We start from the raw sequence: 13,648 nt of genomic DNA on the forward strand, positions 1-13,648 counted from the left end.
CAAAATATATTTTTCCATCCATGGACAATTCTACACTTTTTTTTTTAGCAAAAGAAATATTTTAGTTTCAATTTCCTTTTTTTTTTTTAAAAAGTGTGTGTTAAAACTCAGTTTCTCCATCTGATGTAACATTTTGTATATAAATATAAGCACATTGCTCTATTAATCTTGCTTGATTTGTGTTGGTTTGTCCCTGTTACTTCTACCTGCCTCTATATTATTCCTTTATTCATTAGGCATTCAAGACATTGTTCCTATGTGCCAGCCATTGTTATTAGGTGTAGAGATACAGAGTAGGGTAGAACAAAGCCTTGTTTTTGAAGATCATATGGTCTACGTGGGTCCAGAGACAAAGAGAACACCAATGCCCAGACTGTTACAGAGAGGATGTGCAGGAGACCGAGGGTAGGGCAGAGCACTCTCTTCCTGAAATATTCTAATTTCAACCTTTGCGTTCTTTGGACAAACAACAAATGCCATTGACCCAGTATCCGGGAGCTGTTCTATACATGAAATATAATACATGTGGAAATAAAAACACATCTTTAAGATGTATCATCTCAAAGATACGTGGTTCAAAGATAGGAGGAAGTAGACATCTTAGTCTAGGAAAGCCCCACCATTATTTTCATTCTGTCCTCTTGCAACATGGCAAGTGGCTGAGATCTGATGGATCCATAGATTTCTGGATCTAATAGTGTGGTATATCTGATAATATGGAAGGCCTCTGGTACAAATACTAAAAGGTTAGAAATAATTTAATAATATTATTTTAAATGTGTAGCTCTAATGTAGAAACTCATCAAGTGTCAGAAATAAAGAAGTCGCTGGGGATGGTATCTTAAGAGGACTAAAATATGCAACTAACCTGTCAACAGAGAATGCCAAATATAGATAAGATCATCTGGGAAGAACTGACAATGAGACATTTTCAGACAAAGATTCTGTGTTGACGATTCACAGGCTTTATTGAATCCGGGCTACTTCAGGAATATAAAATTGAACCACAAAGAAGCAGAAAAGAACAAGAAGAAATTAAAATGATGCAGATGAAAACAATACATTCATAAAAGAATAAAATAGAAAACAGGGAAACAGGTGTCAGTGTTTAGTATAAAGCCATAGTGACCAAATCATTGTGTTCTTCATAGAGGGATAAGCAAATTGACCATGAATAGAATCAGGAACTTTTTTTTTTTTTGATTTATTTATTTGTTTATACAAGCACTGGGTACAGTCAAAAGCGCGGGAGGGTGAGAGAATTCACCAGAGTCAGAGCGGGGAGCAGAGCAGGCGGACTGATGAAGTACACTGCTGAGGGGAGTAGCAGGTGGCAGGAGAGGTCTGCGCGCCATGTAGGACCCTCACCTGGCGGCCGGGATCGAACTGGCGCTGCAGAAGCTGCGGGCAGCTTCGCAATCCAGCGCTCAATCTCTGCGCCACCCAGGAGACCCAGAATCAGGAACTTGAGGACAGGCATGCACACATGTATACCCGCAGCTCACCAAAGAGCCCGTGTGTTGTTGGGATGACAAATGAAGAGAGAAATAATGGGCTTGTCAATAAATGGTACAGAAACAAGTGGGAGAGAAGAAATTGAAAAGGTAAATTAGATCTCTACCTTACACTATTCTCAAAAATATATTTCTGATGGATAAGTCCTTTCAGTATGAGAAATAAAACTAAACATTTTAAAAGAAAACATAAAAGAATGTGCTTTTGACATCAAACTTAAGAATTTCTTAAATGAGAGAAAAGAGCATACTACAAGATTGATTCATCTCCATAAAGACTCCATAAAAATAAGTTCAAAACACACATTTAACGAAGTCATATTAATCATTAAAAAATCCATAATGTGTGAAGTAAAAACAAAGCTTAAAATTGAATAAGTCTAGGGGCCTCCCCTGGTCGCGCAGCGGTTGAGCACTGGTTTGTGAAGCTGCCTGCAGCCTCTGCAGAGCCAGTTCAATCCCCGGCCACCAGGTGAGGGTCCCACACGGCATGCAGACCTCTCCTGCCGCCTGCTGCTCCCTTCAGCAGTGTACTTCGTCCGTCTGCCTGTTCTGCTCCCTGCTCTGGCTCTGGTGAATTCTCTCACCCTCCCGCGCTTCTGACTGTATCCAGTGCTTGTATAAATAAATAAATAAATCTTTAAAAAAAATTGAGTAAATCTAGAATGATAATCTACTAATTTATAATTAAGAAAAGGCAGTGATGTGATATAGTGGGGTTGGGCTGGTTGGGAATTAAATGTGATATTGTTGTCATCTAACTGGGAAAGAGCAGGACATCTAAGACTGCATTAGGATCATAGTGCTCACTTTACCAGATAGTTCTCAGTAACATTATCATTATAATAATGTTTTATTTATTTAACAAACTCATGGTGCTTACCATTTTATTTTAGAGATGAAGAAACAAAGGTCTAAAGAGGCTAAGGAACTTGTCTGAGTTCTTACAATCAGTAAAGATTAGGACTAGGACTCAAAACCAGACTCCTGGTTTGGACTTCAGCATCTATGCTCATTACAAATTCTTTCCTCAGTGAAAATAAATGCACACATTGATGTATATATGTGTATATGTACATGCTTGTGTTCACATACATTTTATGTGTACATACATGTTTGTGTATGAGTACATGTGTATATGTACACACATGTATGTAAGTATATGCCATCAATACTACTGCAGATTTGTTAAATAATTAGGGTTTTTAAAGTTAGAAGATTTTGAAGATTTGACTTTGAAAATGCTTGTACTTTTAATTGGTAAAGTGAAGTAATTTTGGGGTCTTGCTCTAGCAGTCTAAATGGTTCTCTCAAGAATTATGTTGAAATTGTCTCCAAAATATTGCTATAGAATAAGAATCAATGGTTCAATCCTTAAGAACAGATTTTTTTTTTCTGAAGAAAAGGCAATTGATGATTTATTTCAGTAACCAAGTTGGGAAAATTCTCTTTTAATAATAACACACTTTAGAGAATTTTCTCTTTTCAACTTCATAAATGAATTAGTTAACAGATATTTGGAGTTAATGGCTTTAATGCTGATCAATAGGAGGGATGTCTTTTCCCCTTATCCAAAGAAATATAGGCAACTTTGAGCTGATGGAGCCTACATATGGGGTCTACTCTTAGGTCTGCAACAATGTAGAAACATGGTGTGACGGTGTGTGTATGTGTATGTGTGTGTGTGTGTGTGTGTGTGCAGGGAGGTGGGAACAATATTCTTAGAAAACACAGAAACTGTCTGGGCCACCTCTTCTGTTGTAAACACATCTTCTCCTTTTTTTCAAGCTGCCTGGATGCTAGGAGTGTGGAAAACATGTCTTTGAGGACCCACATCTCCTGTCTCCTCATATGCCCATCTCTTAAGTCTCAAGACTAGATTTTTGGTCTGAGGCAGCTTTGGAAAAGAACAGTGGTGAGCTGGAACTACTTCCTTCCACAAACTCAGGGGAGGAGCAGGGTGGAAAGCTGCTGGTGCTGAGGCTGCCTGGAGCTGCTGAGAGCTTCAAAGTGAGAAGACAAACCAAATTTCTGTCTTTTCTGGCTCTGTCTATGAACAGTTTTCATTCTTCTTGATTACTTTATAGTACTACAGTGAATTAATGTGCTGTGCCGTCTGATATGTCAGCTTAACAGTTTAGGGTGTTATTTATCTCTATAGGCAAACAGTACATGGACAATCTTTTTATATCATTTCACACCTCCTCTCTCCCAAGTGCAAAAAGTGGAGGTATGATATAGCACAGCTAAATAAGTGTGTTCTGAGTCAGAAGGACCTGGGTGTGCATGCCATTCCATCGCTGTGTGATGTTGGAAAGTTACTTAACCAAACCTTAGTTTTCTTACCTATTAAAAAAAGATAATAGTAAATTCTTCAGCATGTTGTTGGGGAAATTAATTGGGACAATATATTGAATACCTGGGACATAGTAAACACACAATAATAATAAATGTTACCACTGGCGTAATCATATGTACTCTGTTTCATTGATAACATAAAGGACTCAAAAAACCATTCCTTTATTTAATCATATAGTCTAAAATTTTAAAATAGAATGTTATTAAACTGCAAACTCATTTAAATCACTATATGGTTACAAAAAAATTGGCCATCTTCAGGGGATCAACAATTGGTAAATATACTGATTTTTATAAATATACAGAATTCTTAAAATTTAAATGTAGTGATTTTGTTAAATCATTCTACAACACCATAGAAGTAGCTAACAGTGAAGAACAGGATAGGTTTTCTCCATGCAAAGATAATTTAATTCTTAATTTAAATCAGGTTTGGCATTATGGTCTATAATAATTCATGTTTCTGAGCAATTTATATTTATTTTACCTTCTGTCTTTTTTCCTATCGCATGAAAGATACTGACAAATAAAAAAAAATACTGGAAAAGAAACAATAGAGAAAACCAAGAATCTGAATAAATCACCAATTAGGTAAACCAGTTACTTGCTTTTACATATACAGTGTCTCGTGGTTAGAGAGAATCCATTATTCATGGATTATTTATTGGAACAAAGTTTTGGCTGTACAATTTCCCCTCATAACTGCCCATATGAACCATTGCACTACTTTCCCTTCCTAAAAATTACAAAGCAAAAGAAGGGACAGGTAAAGGTGAAGTTGATGTTCAACTCACGTTTTTGTTTTAAAGTAAAAGGAACAGAGATTTCTGTAGCTTGTTTGAAAAGCTAGAACTTTCAGCTCTCTGCCAACAACCACAGCTGAAACTGACAAGGTCTGACATCTCCCCCTGCTTTTCCTGCTCCCATTTTCTATGAAAATACTGTAGTCACTGGATCAGGAAAGACAGTGGAGCCTTAAAATAATCACTCTTTCAATTTGCCCCGTGTTAGTTTCCATAGGAAACAAAAGTGGGAACTGTAGCCGGCAGCAAGCAACTGTCTTGTTAGAATCCTCCCTTGTCGATTCAGCTGTGGCTGTTGGCTGAAATCTGAAAGTGGCATTTTTCAAAAGGCCCTTTGGCTTCTGAGTCTATGGAGTTTTCACATTGGAAAGCAATAAAAACGAATGGAAAAAAGTGAAATTACTTCCAACACCAAGTTTTCATATACCTTAGGATACTATTTCTCATGCAAAGAACTTTTCATTTCTCTGCCTAGTAGTTTATGTATGAGAACTGAAACCCATTTTATAAAAGCACAAAGATACATCAAAAAATGAAAGTATGTCTCTTTGGAAGGTTAAATCCTGGATCTTAGATGTGTGTTACCTTTACCTCAACCTTATCGTGTGAAATTGCCAATATAAACATCCCATTTAGGGAGACAGCGCAGTTTACGTCAAACACCATCCTTAGTTCCTTCACATTTTACACACACATTGCAAGTTACAAATGCTGGACAGACTTCCACAGAAGAAAGGTAGAGTGGATTTATAGAAAACACAGCCAGCCACAGAATTTAAATTGTTTTTTAAAATATGCTCACTTGGGAAAATATTCAAAAATTTACAATTGAACAGGACTTCAAGTTTCAAAATAAAGAAACCTCAAAATAATCACCATCAGGTGGAGTGATGATTTCATTGGGGAGAGAAAGCATTTTACAAGCATTCACTTCTATGACTGATAGTCAAGTGAAGTAGTAATTCTTAGATAAAAGTTGTTTTTTTTTTTTTCCAAAAATCTGTGAGGTTTGAAAAATATCACACAAAAGTAACTAAATGATATGTCATACTATGGGCATCAAATCTCTATTATATCCTTTTAGGAGGAAGAAAAAACCCTACTTTATTGTAAGAGGGAGAAAGAGTACAAAAAATATAAAAAAAGATTTACTGTACATATTTACACAATTTAAGTGACGAGTAATCCATCAGATACACACTCAAACCGAAGAGTAATCCATCAAATGCACTTAAGCTCGTTATCTAATACATCTGTGAAGCCTGTGTACTTTCACTTTCTCTTTGATTTTCACCTGCAATATCAACAACAAGAAACACAGCAAAATGATGTGGCTCTGATATTTTGTAACTTTGACATAAAAGCACAATGCAATTTTCATATTTTATTTTATTTCTAACTTTTGAAAATTTCTACCTAAAAAAATAATGTCCTTTAACTTATTCCCACTCCCATCACCTGGGGGCATTAGTGTTCACATATCTTGCTTAAAAAAAAAAAAAAGCAAAGAAGAGGCCATGTTTTTATAGATATATATGATTTTTCTTCATCAGACTTAAATTTTTCTGGGAATTTAGGAAAAAAAATGATTCAAGGCTCGATGTTGGGGTAAAACAAAACATCAGGATGGGCAGGTGAGAAAGATTCTACAATTGCAAGTTATAGATGAAAAAAGAACAGAAGGAAAATTTCTCTGCTTAAATACATCAGGAGTCTGGGGTTCCTTTCAAGTGGTTGCCAAACAATTTGTGCATACGTAGAATTGTAATAATGGAAACACTGGTAAGCTTGCCTCTCTTCCTTCATAACTCATTAATGCCTTTGCCATGGGTTCTTTATGGGGCATCCATTAGGAGTGTACACTAATAATAGTTTAATCCCACTACACCCAATTATATATCCCCCTTAACCAGTGTTTGCCTCGCTTTCCTCTCTCTCCCTCTGAATTATCTAATAAAATAGAATATGCTATCAGAGAGGATTAAAAAGACAACAAACCTCTCTCTTCCCAATATAAATATTACGAATAGTAATTCTAAATGCAACAAAAATAGCCAGAGAGTGGGCCGAAATGGATAATGATGTACAGAAGGGAGTACAGGCCCCCTCACCCCATCTCTTATCATTAATAATACCACACCTGACAAAGGAAAAGATACTGCCCGCTGGAAGAAAACTACATAAACACCCAAGATTTTATTAAATAACCCATTTTAGAACTTAAATCATTAAATGCATCTCCATGGGCTCTTCAGAAGGGCTGTCTGAGAAAAATAATGGATTGTCTGCAAACTTTTATCTTAGCTATTGCCTCTAGAGTTGTGCTATTTAATTATTAAAATATGGTATTAATGAAACATGCAATCCTGGAAAGGAAACTACTTTTATCATTGCACATGAAAGGCAAAAATTTAATATACTGAATATACTGTATACACATTACAAATGTATTTGCATCCACCTTCCAAATAGCAAGCACCCCCAACTTCCCCCTCCCCTCCTTTACAGCTGCTCAATCTGCAAGAATGTGCAGAAGTAATTTATCTGAAATGGCCACTATTGTTCTTGATTCTGATTTGATTCCAAAAAAGCCAAATAATAGAAACCATTTTGAACATCTATTTTGTGCACCTGTTGTGCCGCATTATGATACTCTGCGATTTCCATTTACGTCACATCTCTTGACTTGCCTTTGATACACCATGCTGCTTTGCTCAACAAAAATCCAGGATGCTAGAAACCCATGCCATCCTTATTTTATTAACAAAATGGCAATGGTAAATGCTACTGAATGATTGCAGTGGAAGGAACAGGAGAACATCCACATAACTACTAGCCAGAGTACATTTAACTAATGCTAAGTAGATTTAAAGTAGTTGAACAGCCTGAAGGGACTCAATAAAATACAAGATATTAATATTGTTAATGATTCTGTTACTTAAGTAAAGCAATAGGATCCTAGTAGCTTCATTTTTTTCCCCCTTGCTTCTAGGGTCCTCAAATGCAATGTGTTTTTCTCTGCTCCACTCTAGTGTGGGCTGGTTTCTTTGTTGATTTAACCTCCAGAGGCATGGAATTTCAACTGTGCAACGTTATCTTAATTTGCATTTCAATATTGTGGCTCCAACACTTTCAAATACTTCTTAAGTAGTTTCTTACCTTGGTTTCTCTGTATCATGACACCACAATTATATCAAGACATATAGTAACCAAAAAGGGTTGGTAGTATTTTGTGGGTAGTACTTTGCATAGTATCACAGACACGGATTTTGCAGTGGTGAACTACCCAAGATGTGCTGGCTGCCTTTCCTATTTATTGGTAAGTTTTCCCATTCTGAATGGAATCATACAAATTTTTCATAAAATACAGGTGTATATGATCACATTTACTTATGTCAACTGGCCTTCATGCCAACAATTCATGGCATTAAGATTTTATTGTATCCCTTTAAGGTAGAAGTGACAAGAAATTTGGTGTGCTTTTTGGTGGTATTAATGAATCACATAAAGTGACTCCTTTCAAAAATCCGAGGAAGATGAAAACTAAAAAAGATAAAAATTGAAGAGGGTGAGAATCATAGTACAGCAAGGGACCAGCCAGGTCAAATTAGGCCCTGCCCAAGTGCAGGAATCACCCCCTCTTATGACATGGTTGAAAGATATTCTTCCAAGTTCCTTATGAATTTTCCACAGAAGTGCAAATCTGGCTTAACAGAGAAGTTTGCTATATTTGTAAACAGCCCTAATTTTGGGATGGTTTTCCATTATATTGAGGTGAAATTTGGGTCTTTTGGAGTGTAACTAGGTAACAAGCCACCTAAGGCCTTGAAATTCTTAATCATCTTTTAACAAGGGACCCCCTCATTTTCATTTTGTAGTGGGTCTTGCAAACTATGCGGTTGATCCTGATGCCAAGTATGATTTAAGATGAGGGACTGATGAGAACTCTTACACAACATACTCTTTTGATGTCTTCTGATGTTATTTTATTTTGTCTTATATGTATCTTGTCAACAGAAACACGCAATGTTTTGGGGGCTTATCTGCACACCAGTTTTTTACTTCATGGAGTTTTCGCATTTCTTTCCTCAATCTTCCATCAAGTCACTCAATTCAATGGATAGAGTTAGAATACAAAATGTGACTAAAGCCAGTCTCTGAACTCAAATCATCCCCGGTCAAAGTCCATGTTTTGGCTAACTTAGGCAAGGTCTAAACTAGGAAGCATTTGCATAAAATTGGAACACTTTACCTGAATGTTCAATCATGCTTCTTATTGATTCTTTGAATTTGGAGAATGGCACTTAGCTCAAATACCTTCCTTTCCTCATCTGGTCTTCCTACCTCCAAGGGTTATAGCAAACTGAGAGCACCAGATACTGAGGAATTCCCAGGGCTTTGTGGAACGTAGATGGAGGGTGTCCCAGGGGTCAGCCTAGAACTCTATCTTTTCCTAGTACACCACTTTTCAAAGACTCAGAGACACATCTTGGGCCCCTCAGTAGACAGACCTGCTCAATAATCTAGGCTTTGTGATTTGTCAGCCTCTAGATAGGGCCCCTGCATTATCTCAGTCATATGCAGGAAATTCTGCAAAAAGTTTTCAATAAGAGAAAAGCTAATGTCATGGATAAATGAGTAAATGAGCCACTTACTGTTAAAATTGCTGAAATTATCAAAAAGAAAGACAGATATAGCATAAACCCATAACTGCTTCAGTCAGGATTATTTGTCTAGTGTGGACTCACTTATGAGAAGTGGGGTTCACTTATGAGTAACTGAGAGACACCAGAATTCCAAGAGATTGATTGGAACGTAAATTTTCCTGTGAATGTAAACTCACTGCTGGTGGGCAGAACAAAGAACACGGAGGTATTTCTAGTCTCTATGCCCAAGAAGAACTCATAATTTTTATGAGATATGGATATTCCACTTCTATTTGAGATTCTACTTTAGTAAGTTTGATAGAAAATGCATTAAGTGGTCATGATTTGTTAAGGTCTATTATTATGACCAAGTTTATTAATACAAGGATTTTTTTTTTTTAAAGATTTATTTATACAAGCACGGGGTATAGTCAGAAGCGCGGGAAGGTGAGAGAATTCACCTGAGCCAGAGCTGGGAGCAGAGCAGGCAGACTGACGAAGTACACTGCTGAGGGGAGCAGTGGGCAGCAGAAGAGGTCTGCGCGCCATGTGGGACCCTCCTCTGGTGGCCGGGGATCAGCCGGGGATCGAACTGGCGCTGCAGAGGCTGCGGGCAGCTTAGCAACCCAGCGCTCAACCGCTGAGCCACCAGGGAGGCCCAATACAAGGATTTTTTAATGCATAGTTTGAACTCTATTTTTTCTTCTATCAGTTGGCTGAATAAAACTAAGCTATGATTAAATTTCAGTAATAAAAAAATCAAACATTTCTTCAAAGATAGAATGAAATAATGTTTATGAAAAGTTGTGAAATGTTATTTATGAATAAAGTATTATTTTGAAAGTAGATTGCAATCTTTGGGTTTAGGAGGAAATACATTCCTTCAATTGAACATAAGCATGGGTATTTTAATACTCTGTATACTCAACTCTTATGGTAAGTTTAAGTGACTGAAATATTTTTAGAAGTGTTTCTTTGGTAGTGAAAAATTTTGGTTTTTATTTCATATGAAAAACGTTGCTCAAATTTGGTATTTTCACATTAAGATAGCCTGACTGGCGAATTTGGGGATTTCTTAGAACATGAGCATACACTCACTCTTTGGGAGGCTGGAATCTTGATCAGAAGCAAACAGTTTTATGAAAGCAAATTACTTGCTTCCTTATCAAGAACACTTAGTTTGTCAACTATCAACCCATCTTGTCAGGTTGGCCAAGAATAGACAAGAAAATGGTGGTGGTGTTTTGTATTTTCTTTGTCTTGTTTCTATCTAGTTTGTATCTTTCTTTGGCTTATTTTGTCAATATTTTGCTGCAAACCTTGGCGCTCCAGAGGGCAGCTATTGTCAAAAACACCCTCTCTGTTAAGTCAATGATTAGGACACATTTGCCAATTGCTAAGAACCTAGAGCTCACAACAGAGGAATAAGGTTTTCTCCAAATACCATTCACATTCTATAAGCATCACATGGATCTGTTTTGAGTAGTAAACTGAAGCAGTAGATTGCATGTAAGTGTCTGAACTCTGAAACGTATATTTTCTGCATACAATCACAAGGTTCTAAAGACAATTATTCCCACAAGGGAAAAAAAAAAACAAAACAAGATTTTTTTTCCAGGCAAATGTTCATTTCATATGTGAAAGCAGTTGGTAGGAATGAGATATTTTTATTGACAGACTTAGACTACAGAGATTTTGTAATCAAGCAAAACATTAAACTCCATAAAAACAGAAAGAATTCACCATGAGGAAGAATTGGGAAACTAGAATAGAGCATGTAATATGTAAGATGCAATTGTAATATTTTCTCTTAACTCTCTCCATTCTTGCACATATACTTATCAGAAGAGAAATTGAAACACTGAAATATACTTATCTTCTCTTGCTTCAAATTACCTTCCTGAAGACCAAGGATTACTTTTATAACCACTGGCTACTAGAAAAGTAAAGAGGGAAGATTATTAGTGGGGTCTGTTGATATTCTACCTGATTTAGGAGACTGGTTTACTTAACATGGACTTCCAGGCACATCGTCCCTGTGCTCTGCACCTTCCCTGACCACACTATCTGCTCAGTTCAGCAATTTATAGAGACATGTACATTATCCCATGCCTCCCTCCTTGGCTTTTGCAAGACTAGATATGTTTATTTAAATGAGAAAAGGGAGATAGTCTAATACTACGTGGATATAATATTCTTTCGTATTTTGTTATGATTGACAGAACAACTATCAAGAGTATGAAACAATATTTCATTAAGTTTAGAAGATATAACTGCATCTTCTCTAACATATTAATTTCCAGAAATGTTTCCTTTAAGTAAACGACCCCATTTGAAATTGACATCCAGGTACCGCTATGGGCTTGCGGAGAAGAAAAGGAAATACTCATTTTCCTTGTGTTATTGCTGCTATTCATGTTCATAGGACCTTGGGACATGGTGGAATGCTTGTTAACCTCTCAATCTCTAGATCTCCTTCTCTCTCATTTCCCATTCCCTCCTTTTCTTTGTCTTTTAAGAAAGAGAGACCATAAGTCATTGTAGCTGTATTATTAAAATATCTCATGCTCAGTGGCTCCAATTTTTATTTTACTGAAAAACCAAGTGCCATATGACACAAGTTCCTGGTTTCTAGGAGTCTCAGAAAGATGGCAAGTTCCTAGGTAGAAGATGCATATCTTGGGAAGTCTTTATTATCAATCGAACTGCCTTTTTTGGGTTTCTGTTGAGGCATTAGAAACACTTTTTCCAGATGAAAAGCAGATGAAATTTTTAAAAATTATCTGTTCCCCACCTCTAATCACTTGGGCAAAAGTGGATCTGTGTGGGACAGACTAGAGTGTTTTTCCCTTCTCTCCCCACTAGGTCGCATGGAAGCTTGAGCCTATAAAAGCAACCAAGGTGAACTTGCTCATTCTACACAACAGGGTGGATCATTCACCACAGGGTGTTCTTGATAGTGCTCTGTCCACTCTAATTTTAAACATCTAAGCAATGGGAGTCCCACCACTTCCCTTGGAAGATTACCCTACAGTCTAATAGACCTTAACATTAAGAAGATTTTCAATTGGTAATTGGTAATCAACCTAAATTTCCCTTTTCTTAATTTCATTCCATTACTCTAAACCCTCTCCCCTTGTTTCACCTAGCTCTTCACCCTCATTAGTGTTTATGCTCTCCAAATTCTAATAGATAGCTGGTAAAAGAAAAAAAAACACTCTCAGTTATCATTTAACTAGACCATAAATACTTCTTTTTTGAAAAATATGTCAGTTTCCCTATATAATATTCTTCTTAAAAATGTTCTTTCTAAGATTCCAGTACTTTTTAATAGGGAAAAAGAAAAAAAATCTATAAGTGAAAAGCACAGCAGTCTGTAATGGACTAGAGGAGAATAAATACATTCTTAATGTGGGTGGTGATAATGGTATAGCTAAATTCACCTTCTTTTGCCCTTTACACAGACATAGAACAGACCATTAAAACAACTGGTTGAAGCATTCCCCTCCCCCAAAGTTGTCTATTTCTATACTTGTTCTTTTATAATATATCCTTGCATGCTATAGACTAAAAGAGTACTTTTCAGGATACCTGACAGACATTTTACAGGACTAAACAATTTAGTGCAATATTGCATAACTTTTGAAAAGTTATGAACTGTAGTTCATTCTAGGGTGTACCCAAGAATCCTCATGCTATACACTATTGACATTTCTGAAGATATTTATATGCCTTTCTGGAATATTTCTGGTTGGCATCATGAACATTTAGAACCATTACAAAATTCTATACCCTTCCATTTTCACTATGTGGTTACAAGTCCAAGACTGAATGTTTACCAGTCCTTTATTTCCTTGCTTACAGTACATGATCAAATGTCTAGGATTTTGCATTGATTTCTAAGAATTTCTTGTTCACATAATTTTTGGCAGCATATAAAATTCTTTGAAGTTGAAAAACATAAATAAATTTCAGAGTATTTTAGTGGGGATTTAGGGAGTTTCATTGAGACAACATTATGTCATTAAGAGACAACTCAAGGCACTAAGCATAAGAAGTTTTATCAATCAGGTCTGCAGAAGAAGATAAGTGGTCAGTGTTTAGGTTTTCTGCAATGAGGTATAAAATTCACCAGTTTTCCACCATGTCAGTATGACTCAGTTCCAAAAAGTCCCAGCAAGGGGGTTATATGATTCAAATTTCAAATTCCTGGGAGTGAGAAACTGACTTTACTTGGGCCACTGTTGATCTTGGCCCATGAACTATGCCAGCAAAATGGACTCAAGATATCTTCAATATTGCTGGGGCCTCACCCTTGTGTGTCAAG

This window comes from Talpa europaea (genome assembly GCF_964194135.1).
Source record: "Talpa europaea genome assembly, chromosome: 6".
In the NCBI taxonomy this organism is placed as follows: Eukaryota; Metazoa; Chordata; class Mammalia; order Eulipotyphla; family Talpidae; genus Talpa; species Talpa europaea.